This window comes from Cygnus olor, chromosome 2 (assembly GCF_009769625.2).
Source record: "Cygnus olor isolate bCygOlo1 chromosome 2, bCygOlo1.pri.v2, whole genome shotgun sequence".
Lineage (NCBI taxonomy): Eukaryota > Metazoa > Chordata > Aves > Anseriformes > Anatidae > Cygnus > Cygnus olor.
The window spans coordinates 104986013-105006972 of record NC_049170.1 but is presented as its reverse complement, the minus strand read 5'-3'; the positions used below and the strand labels follow the sequence as shown (position 1 = coordinate 105006972).

Below are 20960 nucleotides of genomic sequence, written 5' to 3'. Positions count from 1 at the left end.
AGTTAATGGGACAATTATATCAGAATGGTGAGATCATGCCTTTTGCTGAAAGGAACAGTGATCTTTCATGGACAAAGAGAGCTTTATTTAAATCATTGCAAATAAAGCACTATTTTATTCAGTGGAAGGGGGTGAGTGCTACAGTTTGGGTAGGCACAGCATGGCAGGAAGGTGAACTTGCTTTACAGAGTGGTAGGTAGATGACTGGGGTCTCTGTCCCAGAACAAATTAAGCAGTTTTGTTTTATCCTTTTTTCACCAACTCACAGTGTGCACGCAGTTACAGTATTGCCTAAGATTGTTGAAAGTAATCTTATTTGTTTTGTTAAATGTAGAAAACTTATTTTGGTCTCTTGTAGTGTATAAGGATTTTTCCTGTAAGGTAGGTACTGTGAACGTAAATCAAGCTATAGTGGTGGACAGCTCTGTACTTTGAGGGAACTACTAAGATGCATAAACTGGTTTTGGGTTATGAGCCATATCCAAACAGAAACATGGACAAATTACCCACTCTTGATTCTTTAGGATCCTATGTTTATATGAGGGAGAACCCAATGACATTGCTAAGAGAAATTTCGAGATATATTTGCAGTTCCTTCGTCAAGCTGCAGAGAGTATTTTTTTTTCTTTAAAAAAGACTTCCAGTGGGTACTAATTTTAGTTTGACTTTTGACATTGTTCTAAATGACATCTGGATTTCTTATAAAATTGTATCTGTCTGGTACAAAGCTGAGACTGATCACTTACAAATAACTTCCCCTGCTCTTGTAATTCTCTTTGAGAACAGACAAGTTGCAGCTATATTGACTCCAAAGCATTTTTGTTTTTTATGTTTAGTGGCAGGTGGGATTCCGAAGTTCTCTGAGGCTTCTTTAAATGAACTGAGCACTTAGCCTGTGCCTGGATTGTCCCAGTTAGCTACCAGGTAGAGTCTATACCTATTAACAGGGAGGTTTGCGGATGGAGAGGAGTCTGCCTGATATTGTTACAACCTCCACAGTATCAGCGAGAGATCTGTGAGAGCAGAGAGGCCCAGGAGGCGAGAGGGTAGCTTGGAGTCTCTTCCAGCAGCAGCTGTGCAGCCTCTGGCTGAATGCCCCGTGCAACTGCTAAAGCACTCCAAGCTGTGCCGTTCCTCGCCAAGATCTCCACGTTGCTGTTGGGATGCGGTGCCAGGAATGGTGTTGAACAGAACAATATCTTCTTTGCTCTGCTGCCTTGCCCCCAGCAGAAGGGCAGATATTTGGAGGGAGGAAGGACTAGGAGATAACAGTTTGCCTGTTCCCCTGGGGAGGCTCTGAGGTCTCTGCAGGGCCTCGCTGCATGTGGTGTAATTCAAGTTGTTGCTCACATCTCATGGTTTCAGGGTAACAACCGCTCTCAAGTACGGCAGAGAAATAAATAAATATCACTGCAAAAACAATGCTTAAACAAAAATAAAGAGTGAGAAGATATTCCAATACCCATGGGGAGGAACAGCCTTCATTGTGTGATAATTGTCTAGTTTCGAAGCAATACAGTTTGGGATGGTTATGTGCTAAAAAGCTGTGGATGGCATAGCTAGAAGTAAACCATAAGCACATTTATTTGCCCGTCTATGCACACTGGTGAAAAGTCTCAAGTTTGAGGAACAAAGAGATTATTTCGCATCTCTGTTGTCTTGCCAGAAAGACATAGCTTGCAGAAGTGAAATTTTCTGGCAACCTTTTAATTTAGATTGGCATAAGATATAGGTGTGGCTATGTTTTATAAAAATGCTGCCAGACTGTCTGACATAATGTAGGTGCATGTATGTTGAGAGTGTATGTGCACGAATAACCTGCTCTGTCTCCTTATTCTAAGTAAATCACCATGCATTGGCTGTTTGCATTAACTGCCTGTATGCAAATTGTTATTGTCAGGTCAATATGAGATTATTCGAAGCCGTTTATTTTCTTGGTTAAAGACCAACTTCTCCTGCATGTGTTGTTGGGGCAGAGTGTACGTTTTATAGAAATTACTGCAAATTTACTGATTTGAAGTAGATTTGACATCCTTGCTTGTGACAATTTGTCTACGAATTTCTGCTGTTATAGTGCAGTCTAGTTAATATGACAGTGAGCAAAAGCAAGATGATGATAACCCTGCACAAGTGTGGCAGAGCTTCACCAAATGGAGCTTCTTTCCCTACCTATTCCTGATTCATTCTTTGGGCAGTCTCTATTCAGTGCAATGAGGGGGAAAACTGCTGTAGAAAAAATAAGATGCAATAATAGAAAAGAAATACAAATAAGATGTTAATGCCACAATGTAGATTGACACATATTTCTGCAAATTATATTGTATCAGAAGAATTTCTGAAAGTGCATTGATCTGCAACAGGAGTTCTTCAGTGTTAGGATTACAATCCATCTTTTCACTTAACATTACAGAACAAAAAGCAAAACCACAAAACTTTAGTAAATCGTCTCCTAACCTAGGAAAACTTTTCTCGTTGTTCATTTGTATTCATGAAAGTCTGTATTATACAGTGTATAATGAATGCATAGTGTTTCTAATCAGTTGCAGAAAACTGTCTTTGAATGTAGAAAAATCCTCTTTCACTTCATAGGCTTGAGAGTAAAATACAGTTTTTTTGTGCATCTCATTGCGTTAGACATACGAATCAGGGTATCATTTTCACAACATGACAGGGCACATCTTCGTACTTTAACATTCACTAGAGAAATATGTGAATAACCTGGTAGGATTGTATCTATAACGATGATATACACAAGCTTTGGAGTTAAAATTTTGAAATGTAGAAACATTTTTCTCAACAGTTTTTGAATATATTTTTCTAGTAGTGTCTTGTTTAAAGTGGTTCAACTGTCAGTGAAGAGTGCTGAAGGTGCCAGCCAAATGAATGGTGTGTTAAAGGAAAAAGATGTAAAAATCTATCATTTTTATGTATTCCACATTCTCTCAACTTGTTATGCTGATGCTAAAATAACTGTGAAAGATTTTAATGACTTTTTATTTTGGGCTCTATTCTTGGAGTCTGTAAGGTATGTTAAAGATCTGTAGGTAGCCTGCTTATAAATAAGTGAGTAGCTAAGGAAGTATCTGAGATGAGAGGCAGCAGGTTATTGGAGGAATTCCTGTTAATACAGTCATCTGGATCTGTGCATTAGGGCATGGTTTGTCCTTCTTCAAGCTGTTTGTGATCTAGTGGTTAAAGTTTGGCTGCAAGGATGAATTCTGCCACTGAGCCTTCTCTGTTGTTGTTTTCTTGTCCACAGAATAGGAATAATGCGTGTGTGTGTCTGGGCTGGTGAAATACAGCTGGTTAATGTCAACAAAATGCCTTGAGAGCTGTTAATGGAAGGCATTAAACTACTGTGTTATGCAGATTTTTAATATTAAAAATATATTACAGATGATCTGCAAAAGAAGTGGGGAGGATTAAAAGTAGGAAAAAAAAAGTGATACATTTAACACAAAAGAGCAAAGACAGGATTCCTAGGATCTCTTTGGGAGTAGTCTGCTAGAGGGGAATACCACAACAGTCTTATTTTCAGTATTTCTGTAAGCAACTGTGGAAATGTTTTTTTTCAGACATGAAAAAATGCATTTGGTCACAGCAGGCAATGAAGCAAACCAGACACAGTCAGCAGCAGGTTCCATTTGCTCTCGTTCTGGACAATATAGCTCTCAGGTCGGGCAGTGTTAGCCTGTGATGCCTTGAGGGAGAGGAAGGGTTGTCCTTGTCTCTTAGACATGAAAAACACTCAGCTACTGCTCATATGGGTATATATGCGATTTGAGCACTGTACTGTCCAAGCTATTTGTCTTAATTTTAACTGTCTTCCTTCACAGCGAAGTCTTCAAAATTTTCAATGCTGCATTAACGCAAAGGCTTTATTTTAAAAGGATTCCAAAAGAAGGGGAACAAAAGGAGAAAGAGAAAAAAAGGAGTTGTAGCAAGTGGACACTGGTAACTTTTCAGAGCTCTCCAGATTTATCCTGGGGAAAGCTGAAGGGCAGAACTAAGACAAATTTATTGCAGTGTAGGGTTCTTAAAATGAAGGCAATTTTATTTTAAAGTTCAAGCATTGACAAGGTTTTCTGTACTGTACCAGGGACACAGTGAAGATGATCCTTATCTCAAAAATAAGTTTTTTTTTTTTTTTTATTTGAACTGCATGAATAGAAAGGTAGAATTATTCTTTGAAGCCCTAAGAGGGGAGAATTTAGTATCTTGTAAAAACATTTGGATGTGTCAAATTATTGGGAAGGATTTGAAAGCTAGAAGTATGGGCAGCTGAATAGGAACGATTATATTGGTGACCAGAAAAGACAGGTGCTTATACATTGTAATACTTATTCTCCCACTACAGTTTGGCCTAACATCTTGATTCTCTTATTGGTAATTAGTTCTGTTATGCAACCTTCTCACATGATTTCCCTGTTGCTATGACACGATCCAAAGTTTTTGGGTCATGGCTTCATTTTAGTACTAGATGAGCACAGCATTCTTTATCTATATTTTCTATAGGTTGTGTGTGTACGTGTGCATATGCATGTGTTTAAAAAATGGGTCTGATCCTGGTCCTGCTGAAGTCACTGGGATTTCTGATGTGGACCTGAAAAAGAGTTAGGATTCCGTCCAACAATATTTGGCAATTCTTTCATTTGAAAGTATTTTCCAAACTGATTACTTCCTCCACAACTAACATAAAGCAGTGCAGTAGAACTGGTAGCTAAGAAAGTAATTCTGACTATGTTTTTGGAGAAGAAGGTGTTTTGGTACACTTTAAAAATAAAAATTTATAAAATAATAAGCAGTCAATAGCAGCCTTGTGGTCCAGTAGATAGAACACTGTAAAATGTAAATTTTGATCAATACCTGATTCTGACTGTTTTTTAATGCAAGATCACAGAGCAGATCCTCCGGGAAACTATTCTAAGGCACATGGAAGACAAGGAGGTGATTGGCGGCAGCCAACATGGCTTCACTAAGGGCAGATTGTGCCTGACAAATCTGGTGGTCTTCTATGCCGGAGTTACAGCATTGGGTAGGGGAAGAGCTACTGACATCACCTACCTGGACTTGTGCAAAGCATTTGACACTGTCCCCCATGATAACCTTGTCTCTAAATTGGAGAGACATGGATTTGATGGATGGACCACTCTGTGGGTAAGGGATTGGCTGGACGGTCGCAATGTCTCAGTGTCCAGGTGGAGAACAGTAACTAGTGGTGCTGCCTCAGGGGTTGGTACTGGGACCAGTGCTGTTTAATGCCTTCGTCATTGGCATGGACAGTGGGATTCTCCATCTGTCCCATGGAGGTACTAAGCCTTGTCCTCCAGCACAAATCAATTTGTGACTTCAGATTGAAAATTAAAATATATTTGTGAAATGTTATTATAAATGAGAATCTTGTATCTTTTACATGGCAAAGACTTCATTTTGCGAAGCAGAAAATAGAGAGTTGTACAACTGGATGTAAATTGATAGTAACAGTACATTCTGCTTTTTAATTCATATGTTAAGTCACTGAAGCAGTGTCCAAAGTGCTTCAGTGCTGTGAGAGGATTTAGAAATAGCATTTTATTATCCTTATGATTTTGCATACTGGGGGCTTTTTTTCCCCCCATCTGAAAAATTTTCTGACTAAATTTGTAAAGAAGATAAATGAGTGCGAAAGCATATGGAAGTTACTAAATACCTTTCTATTTTAATGTGGTAGTGCTATCAACATTTCAGCAAACTAGACAATTTGGTATTTCAAATACAAGTCAGGGAATCAGTTCAGAGCTGTAGTTGCTATTTTTATTTTAAAGCAATGCTGTCAACAACCTGTTTCAGGTTAGAATTCCATGCCTTCAATCTATGCTGCCTCATAAGACACTTGGTAGATTTGTAAGGATCTGCTAACTGCAAGAAAAATGGTTTGAGGGTCTTTTTTTTATCGAAGAGAGGAATAGTCAGGTTAAGACAAGTATTTGTTTTTTATTTGATGGTCAAATATTATCAAATTACTACATACATCGTCGAGCCTATATAATAAGATGTTGGTCTAGAACTCTCTTTTGGTGTTCTGTCATTCATCCACCTTTAACAGGGAATATAGTTTCTCTCTTTAATGCAATATATGTGGTATTTGGTAGCTCATGTGATGTGATCTCATTCCAGTCCATTTCTCTTGGTTCCTTGCAGCTGGCTTTCCACATCATAGCTTTCTTGGCTGATTTTTCAGAAGCTAAAGGTAGACCTGGCATCTTGATCTATGCTCATTCCCAATGGAGGTATTTTCCATTAACCCTTGTTCTAGGAAAAAGAGGAGGTGGTTACTGCCATTATAGTCTGGGGAGTCTTGGGGGTGCCACTTGTCTTGTCTGTGCATCAGTTCTGTCAAAGTTCTGTGACAATAATAGTTGCCAAAGCTTTTCATCCACTGTTTTTTACAGGCTCCAAATTCACTAGTACATTGGTGCTGTCTTTTGGTGCCTGGTGCTGTTGGCCATGATTACATGGCCAACATTACAGGTTTTGAAGCTACAACAAGAGACAGAGAATGTGTGTCCAACCGAGATTACTGCCATGCCTCTCATAGGCTCCTGGATTACTTGCTGTGTACAGTAGCTGGGAGCATTGTAGTTGATTGCTGATTGCCTTCTCTATATTTCTTTGCCTAATGATGTCCTTTCAAGCCTTTCTATTGTCCAAAACCTTATGGGAACAAGGAAATGTATGCTCTGTAACGTTACCTTTTTATTAAAACCTGAGGGTGCAATCCAGGTATTCATAATGCTCACTAAATTTACAGTCTGATGTTGCATTTTATTTAGCATGAAAACCCATTTAGTTAGGTCCCGCGTGACAAGAAAACCAAAACATCTCTTAAGATTTGTGTCATTATCTAAAACTGAGATTGACATCTAGTGGAGAGGTCTGCAGGTGTGTGGGTGGAATTGGCAGGTGAACAGCACACTGCAGAATGAGTGAGCGTGCACGTGCACCCAGGAGCAACACACAAGTTGGCGTATGATTTCAGTGAATGACTAGAACAAACAGATTTATTCATTTTTTTTTTACAACAGCCAAATGTTATAAGTAGTCTTTCTTGTATGGCTTTACTTACATCCTTACATACTTTTCCCCTCATGTCATTGCTTTAATACCTATCACCTACTTAACAAGGCAGAAAAAGTGGTCATATCAGTGAGAGCACAGTCACTGGGGTGGCACGACTGCACACCACTCTAACACGCTGTTGGAAGTACCGTCGAGATCCCAGAGCTCCCTGTGCATGGTCAGGGGGCCGCACGAGTCCATCCGTGCACATCTGGTTGGGCATCGGGGGGCATGGCAAGACTTTGCACCTACTCTGAAGTTCAGTGCAGGCTGAGGGCTCCATCCCTCTGTGACTGAAACATTAGGAGTTGTTAATTTTGTGTTAGAAAACAAAATACCATCAAAAAACAGCCCTCCCTACCCCAGGGGCTTGATTGAGTTGGGCCTTTTGGAAGTTAGCATACTGAAGTTTTTTCTGTCCCTGTGTACTACAGGGTGGCAGTAAGGTTGCAGTCTTTTCCTTTCCTTTCCTTTCTTCCTTTCCTTTCCTTTCGCTTTCCTTTCCTTTCCTTTATTTTCCTTTTTTCCTTTCCTTTCTGTTCCTTTCCTTTCCTTTCCCTTCCCATTCCTTTCCTTTCCTTTCCTTTCCTTTCCTTTCCTTTCCTTTCATTCCGTTCCTTTGCTTTCGTTTCCTTACCTTTCCTTCCATTTCCTTCCTTTCCTTTACGCTCCTTTCCTTTCCTTTCCTTTCCTTCCCACGCCTTTCCTTTCCTTTCCTTTCCTGCACTTTCCACACCTTTCCTTTCCTTTCCTTTCCTTTCCTTTCCTTTCCTTTCCTTCCTTTCCTTTTTCCTTTCCTTTTCCTTTCCTTTCCTTTCCTTTCCTTTCCTTTCCTTTTTTTCTTTCTCTGTAAATCATCAGTGCTTATCTGCTCCTGGTGGACAACTGGGAGATAAGTCAGGATGACCTGTTGGGTAAAAAACCCTACCAAAAATCTTCTAACTAGTTTTAGGTGTTGCTTTACTTGTAGCATGCTTTTACACGTAGTTTAGTAAGGCTGGCCTATTACGCGCACCCATGTGTTGTTTGGCTGTGTTCTTAACTGCGGTTTGAATGGTTTTAATTTTATCTTCCTTGTTCGCTCAGTGAAACAGATAATAGGAATCGGTAACACTTGAGATGCACTGGTCTGTGGCTTCCTGGTGGGAAACAAGATGAGTCACCCGTAACCAAAACCAGCAGCCACTCTGTCCCTGGATTCAGATTTGTTCCTCTCAGCCTAATTGTTCAAATACTTTCTCTGCTGGCTTCCTCCCCAGCACCGCAGCACATCTTGCAGACTGCAAGGCTCAGAGGAAAGAGGTGATAGCAGCGGCAGCGTACGCAATAAGCGCAGAGAAGGGGCCCTACCAGTGATGGATTTGGGCATGCAGATCACGTGCTTCACCAGCTTGTGCATCTCTGATGACAACTAACAGCAAGACTGGGCCAAGGGTTTGTTACAGAGGCAGCAGAGAGCCTGCCTCTGAGGTTTCCTTGGTGCTTGTGTGGGGTTCTGGACGTGGCAGGGGTGACTGCCTGCTCCTGTTGTTACTGTGCAGCCTCCCAGTAGCACAGAAATTGCTCTTATTACCAGATGAAATGATAGAGTAGTACAGAAATAAATAAGCTAAAACCAACAACAGTCCAAACATTAACTACATTGTTAGCAGGTTTAGAGGGAAGGATAAAGAAAAGAAAGAAAATCATACACAGATCTACCTAGACCTTAAATCAATTATAAGAGCTTTCTCTTCTTTGTCCAGGAAAAACCAGCAGGATGCCAATGCAACCTAATGGGTATGAAAACCCAGCATCATGGTATTGTGAGTATTGCTTTCACAGAATTCTTATTTATTCATTTATTTCATTAACAAGTCTCTTCATACACCCAAGCCCTCTCTGAGATTCTCTTTAGAGTGAAACCTCTATGCAGTTCCAAGATCTCCCGTGATGTATAACTTTATCAGGAGATAAATCTTAACACTCCTCTTAGACTTTCTCTCTTTAAATTTTGGAAATGCTGACATTCTTCAGGCATATTTAAGTGGAGCTGTACTTCATCCAGACACTGAACAGAACCTGGAAATGATAATCGCGGTGATTAAAAGGTAAAGGAATTTATATATCTGAGAAATTGTTCCTTCTTTCAGGTGCCAGTATGTTAGGTTTCAGCTTGTCTCTTCCAGGGATATCTCAGATAGGAACAAGAGTACCAGGAGTACCGAGTGTTACCTTTGTCTCTTTTTCCTGGCATAGATCAATATACACATAGCACTTTCTGACCATGTGTATGAGTATGCCTTTTTTTTTTACTGTCTTCCTTCTACATAGCCAAAATATTGCAAATTGCTGCTATTATACTTTTCTATGACCTTCGAAGTGCGTAAATCTTTGAGTCAAAATTATCTTGTAGTTTGGTTAATCTCTGAAGATGGTGTGTATGGTCTGAAACTTTGAATATAAGAACTTAATTTTAAACTTAATTAAAACTTAAAAATTTAAATGTTTTGAGAAAAATATATTGACACATTGATTTCTGTCAGAAATCATAAAAAGAAAACTTGAAAATATGAGGAGAAATATCAACACTGTGCATAATTGTTAGCTGTAGGGAATTATACCAGTAAAAATAAAACCAACAAAAGAGCACGTCCAGTCTCTAGTACATGGGGCTTTATATCTACAAGTGTGATCATGTCCACTACAGAACTTGTAATAGATTGCACCAGTTTGTAAGGGACCATGTATGGCAGAGGTGCTCTTAGGGAAAATTCACTGTGTTGTTATCAGAATAAAGGATTAGTTTTCCGTGTGAAAGTAAACCAAAATAGTCCACTTAATCTACTCTTCCACATCTTTCCTTTCTAGAGGCAATTTTTTCCACTCTACAGGTAATGCATAGAGACGGTTTATTACTTGATGGGTGATCTTGCTATGCTTTGCAAAGTTTTCCATGGGCTGTGGATATTACTTTGCACACGACAAGAATCTCTGCCTGAAGTGAGCAACTTCTTGTTTTCCTCGGGAAGTCATTGAAGGGAACAGAGCCGGAGCATGTCAAACTCGTTTGTTACAAAGCACACACAGATTACTGGGACACACTGGGAAACGGAGCGCTTGAATCCTGAGTGCAAACCACAGTTTGCAGACTCGAAATCGGGGTTCTCCCAGTTTGCCAGTAAAATGCAGGTGGGAGTTGACTCTGGTGATTATTAAGCCTGTGAGCTTTGGATGATTTTTGCAACCTTCAGGACAAGCAGCCCCCGGACATATCGCCCTGATTATTGGAAGCTGTTCTTTCCTGTATTGTTTGGTACTTCTTTGGCTCCCTGCTGATTAATCCAACATATGGTTGCTAAAATTATCTCTCACTGCTGTTTCTCTCTTTTGGCATTGATCCCTTGCTTCCCCATTTTCTGTCTTACCCGGTAACCCCAGCTCAAGCTGAGGGCCTTGGCCCTTGTGATCTTCACAGCATGGCCTCCTTGGCCCTGGGTTGCCGGAGTAGCGTCCTGATGGCTTCCGTCTCCTGCCGGCAGACTTGCACCTTCCCTTCAGCTTGACACCGGACAGAGGTGAGGCCAGAAAGGAAACCACCTCAACTTCAGAAGCACATTTGAGTTCAACAGGCATATGCTTAAAGTAAGAGAGCTCATGGTGTTATCCACTCCCTGCTACTTCTCCTGTTCCTTCTTGGCTCACATGTACAGTAAGGAAGGGAAAATATTCAGAGCCCCTCATGGATGGGAATGTGGACTGAGACTGATGATGTGAATTTGTGGAAAGAGGGATTCTTTTCCCTGTGGTAATGGTGTGCATCAATATTTTTGGTGTTTAAACTTGCAACTTGTGGCTGTTGCACTTGTTGCCACTGGGCTTGGGCACAGTTGAAGGTCAGGTTGCCGAAGGGTGTCACAGCCCTGTGTCCCAAGGAGGGGTCACGGAGATATGAGGAGTGGGATGGTGACAGGAGGCTGGATGGCGTTACTGGGGCTGTTACCAGCCCAGAGCTGGACAGCACCTGCGGGTGAGCGCTGCCTTCCTTCTACGAGGCGGGGCCGAACCCTGCCTTGGGTTCGTGCCTGTGGGGCCGTGCCCGGAACGGGGTTTTCCTGTCTGGCAACATTTTTTGGAGATGTCACAAAATTTCTCATTCTGCACGGGACAAAATCGAGCTCGGAGCCTTCCCCCCCCCCCCCCAACACCGTGCCGTGCCAACCCTGCCTTCAGCACCGGCTGCGGAGGGAGGGAGGAGCCTCGGGCTGGCTGCTCTCACCTCACCCCAAAATTTGGGGAGGTGGGGGGAGGGATAAGGGGCATTTTGGGGGGGCCGCAGCGCATCCTCCCGGCAGGGGGCGGTATGGGCTGCCGAGCCAGGCTGTGCCGAGCCGGGCGGGGCGGGGAGGGGAGAGGAGGGGAGGGGAAGGAGCACAGCCGCCCCTCCCCCGCTTCCTCCTCCTCCTCCTCCTCCTCCTCCTCCTCCTCCTCCTCCTCCTCCTCCTCCTCCCTCCCCCGCGCCGGCGGCCCCGCGCCCGGCCGCCAGAGCCAGACTCGCCGCAGACAGGCGGCAGCCAGCGGGGCGGGCAGGGCGGGGGGAGGAGGAGGAGGAGGAGGAGGCGGCGGCGGCGGCGGCGGCGGCGGCGGCGGCGGCGGCGGCGGCGGCGAGGCTGGGGATGAGTTGGAGGCAGCCGCGGAGCCAGCCCCAGCGCACCGAGGGAGGCTGCCGGGGGCGGCGGGCGCCCCGTCCGCTCGGCGGGGGCCGGGGGGAGGTGAGTGCGGGGGGCACCGGGGGGGGAGCGGCTGGGGGGGGCCCGGAGGGGGTGGCCCCCGGGGAGCTGATCGAGGCCGGATCGCCGAGATCGCTCCGGGGTTTTGGGGACCCGGGATTTCGGGGTCCCGGGCTGCCCCCCCCCCCCCCTCCCCCGGCAGAGGCCGCGCTCCGGGCAGGCAACTTTGGCAGGAAGGACGAGGAGCGGGGGGGCCGCCGCCTTGGCGCACAAATGACCTATATTTGACAAAGTGACCCCCCCCCAACCCTCCCCCCCTTTTTTTTTATTTTTTAAAGTTTATTAGCAGAAGTGTAGCTCTGCCTGCCGGCTCTGCCCGCAGCCCTCGCGTTGGATGTGTGCATCCCAAATCTCCGAGCCGGGCTCCCCGGCGTGTAGGTGGGTGGCTCTGGGGAGGAGGCGAGCGCACCGGTGTGGGTAGGCTTCACCGGGGAATAAACAGGAAACAGGCAAAATGCAAAAGTAACTTTTTTTTTTTTTCTTTTCACTTGGAGGTGCATATTCTTAAATGAGTGCCCACAGCCATAAAGGCTTTGCTGGGATTTTCCTCTCCAGAACGGTTCAGACCCTTTTGTGAGTAGCAAGTGATGGCTGTGCAAGAGAGCAGGAGGGATCTGGTGAATAATTTTATATGCTGCTAGAAATAGCGTTTGGTGTCGTAAAAGTTTTATTGATTTAAAACATGGCTATCTTCCTGTCAGGAAGGAAAACTGAGAGGTTTATCTGTTCTTGCAAACAGAAAAACTTTTGCATTAAACGTGTGGGGAATGGAAAGGTGCACCACGTAGCATGAAGAGTGTGCAGCGCCTTCCGTCTGAGGCTAGCTGAGAAGGGAGAGAGTTTTCATCAGTAAGAAAGCCTGAGAGGCAATTACCAGTAGGCACAGACGAGGTAAGAACATAGATGCTGCCTAAGTACAGTAACGTACCTTTCTGGAAGGCGCCTTTGGCTTTTCATCCCTCAGCCCCTGAGTGGTGTTCATACGGCAAAACTTGTCTTCTGCCTCCCCGCATCGCTTCTTGGGTGAGGCTTGTAGGAAACGTGCTCCTTGCAACAACCCAGAATCAGTCAAACAACGGGTGGTGCACTGTTGAGTAGAGATGAATAACTGTGCGTGTGGTGCACACGTGTATGGTCCCACTAATGAGAATATAAATATTAGGGCTTCGTGGCTGTAAGTACCAGGGGAAGGTTTGCAGGGAGGACAGCGTGCTGGTGGGGAGCACCCTGACCGACCTCCCCACGTCCACGTTCACTGAATAGTGATGGTGCTCTTCCCATCCGTGTCTGTGCCGGGGTGGTAGCACCAGGTATTAAGTTACTGCAACACATAAAGCGAGCAGTGTGAGGAGAACTGACATCGGAATGCGTCAAGTATGCGGTTATGTATAGAAGTAAAATTACATCTTATATATTCTGTGTTTATATCAGCTTATTTAATTCTGATTCTCGGGTACGTGAAGACCATTGCTGCATACACATAAAGCACATTGGTATTTGCCAGTAAATTAAGATGCCCGTGCAGGCCTAAATGATGATAAATGCGTAACACAGAATGAGTTAACAATGTGAGACAGTATATTACAGACCATTGGTTTATGTTAATTGAAACATTACAGGCACTAGGCAGCGTTTGGCTGATGAAGCTTGAGTTTAGCCTTCGGTGGAAGCTGCAGGAGTAGAAGGAAATTGGGATTCAAGACTGAGGCATAGCAGAATTACATTTAGTGAGATGCAAATCATTGAGCAGTAGTCTAACCTAACAGTTTAGAGATAACCTGTCCCTTTGTGATTTTTAAGCTGATAAAATGCTGTTTTTTCTGTGTAGGACCATTAAGGCGAGACCTGAAAAGATGAGTTGTTGTTAGTTTTCTGCTCACTGAAGGTACTGTGTCTGTTTTTTTTTTTTTTGAATGAGAATGAAGTTTTCCCTCTTATTTTCTTGTCCAAACTTTAGTTGTCTTTTTTACAGCTGCCCTGCAGTACTCTCTCTAGCAGCTGCTATCCTACCACCAAGAACTGGTTGCACTTGAGTGATGCTGTCTAAAATCATTGGGAATACTTTCAGGATATGTAAATCAGAAATAAGTAAATTATTATTAAAAAAAAAAAAAAAAGGAAGTGTCTGAGAGATTGTATTGAATTAAATTACTTGTGAGAGAATTGAAGTGCTAAAAAACGCATGCCTGCCCACCAACTCTTGCATTGGTGGAAGTGGTTCTTGCATTTAACTTACGAGTGGCCTTGGAAAAGTTTTTTTTTTTTCTTTTCTTTTTCTTCTGTGTCTGGTTTCTAATAGTTTAAAACCGCTCCTTGCGAATGAATTGCCAGTTAGGGAATACAAATACTTCTAGGAGTATGGAGACGAATATCTTTGCAGATTGGTTCTGTGGTAACCGTGAAATTCTTCAATGGCACCAAGCTAGTATCAGCTGCTCGTTAAAGGCACTGATGCCAGAACAGTGGTGCATCAGTTGCTGGGAATCCAACCCTGTAGTGAAATGATTCATACATATACATTTTCTTTTCTCAGTTGACAGCTATTTTTAAGAATAGCCGTCTTGCCTAGAAGGTTGATGTCTAAGCAAAGGCAGCCTAGATAGCTAAAAATTTCTTTCCCACCAAACATAATCTTATTTTTGCCAGACTTCTAATATGTACACTAAAACATTTAAATGGAATTGGTTTTAATTGATTTCTTGTTAGCTCTCTGGTGCTAATTAGTCATTATAAAGTGATCACGATATTTTGGAACTGCTGTCAGGAAACCAGCAAATTTTTGTACAAATCAAAGTGATGAGTTTGAACAGTAAATGTCAGTTTAAAGGAATTTCTTTGTAAAAATGGATAGTGGTGTTTAAATGATAGCAGAGGACTCAATTAGCTGAATAGCTTCGTGTAATTAATGGGATTGTCTAGGTACCTAAGTCTGCAGAAACAGTCTCAGAACAAAATAATGACACGTTTGTCCAGTGTCCTTTAACTTTTACTATGTGCTGCGCAGGCAGAATGTTCCAGTGAAGGAAAGCTGTTGGCCTTTCTTTTTCTTTGCGTTCTTCCGAACCTTGTATTTGAAAGAGAAATGTAAGTTATTTATTTTAGAGAGGAGTTTTACATGCTTACTTCTGAGACTGTCAGTTGAGTGATAGTAACTGTAAGGGGACTGCAGTAGAAAGGAAGCGTGCAAGTTCGAAAGAGTGATCACAGCATTACAGTGTTTTCTGTTCTTCATGCTGGCAAAATGTCTCTGTATTCATTATCCATATTTATTTAATATATGCATTTCAGTAGCATATGCCTTGATTTAGCATATTTGGAATATGCTAAATGTAGGTGCATTTTGCTAAATGCTTTTTCTTATTGTTTAGTTAAGCAGTGGAGATTTGCAAGTACCCATATCACCATTCGTTATCACTCAGCATAATAGTAGGTAAATTCAATCTTCCTGATTAAGATTATTTTGGTCACAAGAGACAAGGGAGTGAAAATGAATCATTTTCTTGATGTTGTGCTGGGTCTGTGCCGTTCATATCTGCCTTTCTTTTCTCTAAAATCCTGTTACAGACAGTACCCTGACCTTTTAAATGATCTTGCTCTCCATCAAACTTTTCTTTCAGATAGGAGACAGAAATTAGGAAGAACCTAAATGCAATTTCTCTTCTTATTGCCAGTGGAGAGCTTTCCTAGATTTGAATTAAGCTTTCTTTGTGCCAAATGGTTGACTTTTCTTGAATAAAATCTCTTTAGGGTATGCAGAAAGTCCTCTGGTTAATATATTGGCATTCCCAGAACCCACTAAAACTTAGGCAGGTTGCCAGACACCACTTAATGAGGATGCCGAATGTCTGGCACAAATCTGCATGAAAACCAGCAAAGAAGTTGGGGGTGGAAGCGAGTGTGGTGGGGAGAGGGCTGGGAAAGCGACACGTCCACAGCCACTGGTTATTTTTTTATGTCTGCGTTTTGCAGATATCACTGATCAGAAATCTTTTCTGCTGGATTTTGAAAACTTGCGGGGCACGACTTTGGACGTTCCCCATTGAGGTAGCTGTGTTCACTTGGGTTATCATTTTATTGTGGAAGTTGTTTATGGGCTAGGGGATTTAGTTTTTGCGGAGAGCACCAAAAGAGGATGGGAAATCATAGTGATTTTTGAGACTTATCTGCTAAAACCGAAAAGCATTTGAAAATGTTGTTGGTTTGGGGAACAATGCAAGTCGGCGATTGCCAGCATCCATGTAGAAAGGCTGGTGAAGTTGCAGGCAGGGATAAATAAACTGCTGCTGCCTGAAGAGTTGTGTGCAATGTGAACCTGTGGTGTGGTTCTGCCTGATGCAACTGTGCCTAGGTTTTGCTACATGTTAAGCAGAAGTGCAGGCGTAGTAGACTTTTTGATCTGATGGCACGATACCTTTAAAAAAAATAGAGTTCAAGCTGAGGTATTTTTCCATTATAGTGGTGTTAGAAGCATAATATATTATTTTGTGTTGAATCAAATGCTTAGGCCTGAGGGTTGGAACTGATAAACCAAGGTCAGTTATATTCTGACCTAAACATTATATCAGACACTTAAAACATGAACATTTTCAGCATTTTTCCCAGGCTTTAGTCTCTCCCTTGCTCAGTGAAAAAGCAGTAGACCTATATAGACATCTTTAAAGTAGATAAGCATGTATATAGGCAGTTTTAAAGTAGATAGGTTCATAGGCATGACTGAAATATTTTATCCAAAATATTTCTTTTAACTCCAATGGGGGAATTTATTGTTGTTTGTTTGTTTTTGCATGATACTGAATTCAGAAATGCGTGTGCTTGTTACTCACTTTCCAGTATAAGTTTCAGTTGTGCAGTTTTGGGGAACTATTCTTAGGAGGAATTTTGCTCGCTAGAGTAATAGCAAGTTTCTGAAGTATGCGTTTGGATAGGACTAAATTATAATTTCCTGTTTGGTTTCACTAAGATGAGGCAATACATGAAAGTATTAAAGTCTTTGAACTTTAATAGCAGTGGAGAAAGGGCCAAGTGTATGGAGTATTTGGAGAGTTGTATGGGAATCTTTGAGTAAGGTATTACTAAGTTTTATCTGTGTTGACACTAATTCTTAGCTGTCTATAAGATGGAGGAAACAAATGGTGAGAGTGGTGGACAGTGTACCCGTGTTTTTGAACCAACATGTTTAGGATTAGTGAAAAAAGACAGGACTGCATCTCCTAGAAAAGCCCCACTGCTCGAATGCTGCACATGGGAATGGGATGTGTTGTGGAAGTGTCTTTAGGAATTGCATTGTGTTTGCATCTCCAAGTGCTCTTGATTTCTTCCATGCTAAGCACCTTGGTGCCCTTTTTGCTAAAAATGGAAACGAACAATGAATCTGTTTCTCAAAAAGACTGATTCACAATGTCGAACTTGCTATTGCCTATAAAAGTCAAGTTTGGAGATTTTCATTCATTTTGTGTTCAGTTTATCATTTTGTTCATATGTTCTGAAGTTGTCTGTAAAAGATGTGATGACTTCTAGGCAAGAAGTGCTCTTATGAAGAATTGTATGATAGATATCTTGAGGTTTGAATGATTCTAGTATAATCCTTGACCACTGAATACATTTAAGTCATGATTTTAGACAATAGTATACAATCCTGTTAGAATGTCAAATCTGAGCTCTCTTCAACATTGAGAGAACGCCGGGAAACTGTGTTTTCTTGTGGAGAAATCCTGATTTTACTCAGAATTCTGAAATAAGAGTTGACTCATCTGTCTAGCAATGTCCAGCATATGCCAGTATAAGGCTACTGTACCTTGTCTTCAATTTTTTGTGTCCGGTACTTGTAAGCATCTTGAAACAGAACAGTTCTTAAAACACAACTTCAGCTCTTCTTGATTTCAGAGGTTATTAGAAGAAAAACATGTGATTCTTTTCAGTTACCTTTTCCTGTAGTCTAACTGAGCCTATTATTTTTGGCTTCTCACACCTGTAACCTACTTGCTCTCCATTTCATAGAAGGAAAGGAGGGGGCAGTCTGTGACTGAGATATGAAGCAATCTCTTTAACAGCCCTCTTCTTCCACTGAGACTTTCATGAAATTTTTACTGTGTGTTAATTAAGAGTGATCCATTATTACTTTGGACTTGTAAACACCTTCAAACATTCCATTAGGTGTTAATGACACATGAAGCAAGAATTAATATAAATTTGTTATAGTACATCCCTACTAGATATATGTCTATGTAATTGCGTTCACATAGAATTGTTACACCCAACTGTTGGGTGTAAGTGGTGTTGTTTCATTTTCTGTTTTTGCTTAACCATTAGTTATTGTGTCAAGTGATACTAAGAGTGTATTTTGACCTGTATCATACAGAATTTCAACTGGACGTTTGCTATGGTTTGCTTGGGATTTTTGTAAGACAGAAGTGAGTTGCCTGCCTTCTGCCCTATGGGTCAGAGCTGAGGAGCACAGCAGGAGGTGTGGGAGAGGAGATGATGTGAGGAACACTTAAAAATAACCTAATTTAATCTCCATAGCCATTGAACTGGCGCCTTCTGTGAATTACCTAATAGGTATATGTTCCTCTCTCATAATTTCACCTTAATGGATGGCTGGTTTTGTAGGTTTTGCCTAACTAGTGTTAAGCAAAATGAAATTGAATGTTTGTAAAGAAAAATATATATATATATATGTATGTGTGTATATATATATATATATATATGTATGTGCAGATAAGATACAATACTCCTAAATTAAAGATTGCAGATGCTAATATAGAAGCTAGGCTTGGGCTGACTAATAGCCCCTCTCGGCCAGTGCACTTGATGTGTAAATGTTTTTGTTTTACAAAAGTTTTTTGTTAGTTATGATTCCTCACCAAACTTGTATGGGTAGTGGAAGGGGAGGGGGCTCTAAAAACATTTCCAAAATGTATGTTTTCTGTGTTTGTGACTCTTTCACATTCCTCATACTGTTTAAATAACCTTCCTAACAGGTTTCTAGAAACAGCACGTTTGAGATTAACTTTTTGCAAGTACTCAATTTTCACTTAAAATGTCTTATGTTATGAGTTAACTTTATTTAGTTGGGCAGCTTAGAGCGATCCATCTATCCAATCAAAACAGCTTGCACTATGTTGAGTACAGGTACTGTTTGGTGCTTACTTTCACATAGATTATAATAATAATATTTTTTTCAAAAAGCTACCATCTGTTGATGAACAGAAATACTGCCAATGTTTGTCAAATGTATGCTTTATCTGACCTGTTCTACTTAGCACCTTATGGCAAAGCTTTCTCATCAAAGCAATTTAGAATTTACTTTATTCTTACTGCGCCTTAAATAGATTGATAACAGCGATAGTATCACTTTTTAACGTAGGCATTAATGTACTGAGGATTAGGGAGATAAAAATCTTTCTAGCTGCAAGAGGAAGTTACCTGCAATAGGTGTAGAGATTAGGATTCTAACTCACAGCTGTAGGTGAAAAACACTGTTTTGTTCTAATGATCTTTACAGCTCTTTGATGAAAATTACTGGGATTATGTAAAGTTCCTACAGCAGAAAGCTCCAGTAGTCTGTGTAGATTGGTCTGCTTTTTTTTCGTGGGTGGTTCCTGGGCAAGTAGGTAAATTTCAAGAAAAAAATACCACAGTGCTGGTGTGTGTTAGTGCTGGTAATGCACAAAAATAAGTTAAGAAGCATTTGGTTCACGTTTCTTCTTCTTTTTTTTTTTTTTAATCACCAAAAAAACCTCACCATCCAAGAGGAATGAAAAGAACTAGAGAGGAAAAGAGGGCTTCGATGGGCTGTAGAGGAGGAGTTAGATGCATAAGATTTCCTGGAAGTGTCTTTTGAGATGATGAGTTCTCTCTTCAGCTGAATATGCAACCAGCAGCAACAGACTCTGCCTTTTCCCATTCCCTCTTTCCCTCTGGGTATTGTTAGAGGTTGGAGATAAAAGCCTTTAATTGTGTCTACATGGAGATACCAAAGCAAATCACCTGAAGTGTCGAGTCAAGATGTGTATGTTTAAGTATGTTAAACTTGTGTGTGAATGCTGTGTTGAATATAGAACAGCCTTCTAGCTCTAGCTTGAATCAATCAAAGGTCATTTTACATCTGAATGAGAACATCATTCAGAGCATAAGTTGAGTTACAGTGATATGAAACCATCTGTTTATGAATGAGAGCCTCTTGACATAGATGTTTACCATGCTTTATCTTCACCATTTTATCCTGTACTTGATTTATCTTGTCAGTGTCCTCAGTGTCACTTATTATTGATCAGTTTTCACGATGCTGCTATGAAGAGGCATTTCAGATGGAGCTAATTGCGAACTTTCAAGTGAACGTAATTTAGTCAGAAATGGCAGTACGTTGAACTTGAGATGATTCATTGCAAATATTTTAGATTTGACAGACTTTCACTCAAACCAAAACAAGACGTGACCTCTCTTTGATTCCTGGTGAACTGTGGTTTGGCCGGAGGCCTGGTGTTTTCAGGGTCCTTGGCATGGAGCAAAACTGCCAAGGATCCGACCGCGACCAAGGACATTGTGTTTCTAGGAACATGGGGTTTTCTTGCACAGCCTGCATGAGAAGTCTATTGCAGAGACAAAGGCTGAAGAAATCCCTGGGGACCCACCTCAGATGTGGGGACCTGCAGTGATCCTTTGTATTTTGAAACTGGCAGTCCTCCAAACAGTAAAAGTAAGAAAAAAAATAGCCCTACTCAGCAGATGTAAAACTGGAACCTTCAGTTGGTAGGAAATTAGGAAATTTTGGGGCTTTGTCTGCTCTGAAATAAATGAATAATATTGAAAAATATGTTGCAACCCAGAAACTGGCTAGTTCTAGGCTGAGCTGTGTTTCATTATGCTTTCATGGATGTTGATTAATATCTGTCTTGCCTCTTCTTTTCAATCTGGAGCTCATCTGAGGAAGTTCCTCAGGAGAACCAAAGACTCTGTCTAAGGCTTTAATTTACATTCCATCATGTCAGCCCTGACCACAGAGGTTTGTAAGTTGCACTTTCCTATGTTTTGCGTTGGAAGATTTACATAAAGCAATGATTGTTCTGAAGCTTTTATATTCTAAGGCGTTAA

The 20960-nt window shown here is 41.5% G+C and overlaps 1 protein-coding gene across 3 annotated transcripts in view; it reads left to right on the top strand.

The window, feature by feature from the left end:
* Nucleotides 1–11721: 11721 nt before the first annotated feature.
* Nucleotides 11722–20960, top strand: part of LDLRAD4 (low density lipoprotein receptor class A domain containing 4) — a 281143-nt gene continuing 271904 nt past the window's right edge. For 2 of the 3 annotated variants that reach the window (XM_040549937.1, XM_040549935.1), the window contains exon 1: nt 11722–11849. The gene's annotated coding sequence lies outside the window, so the exon portion shown is untranslated. Of the gene's footprint in view, nt 11850–13695; nt 13753–15836; nt 15912–20960 lie in introns of all 3 variants that reach the window. The other variant, XM_040549934.1, reaches the window with a different exon arrangement.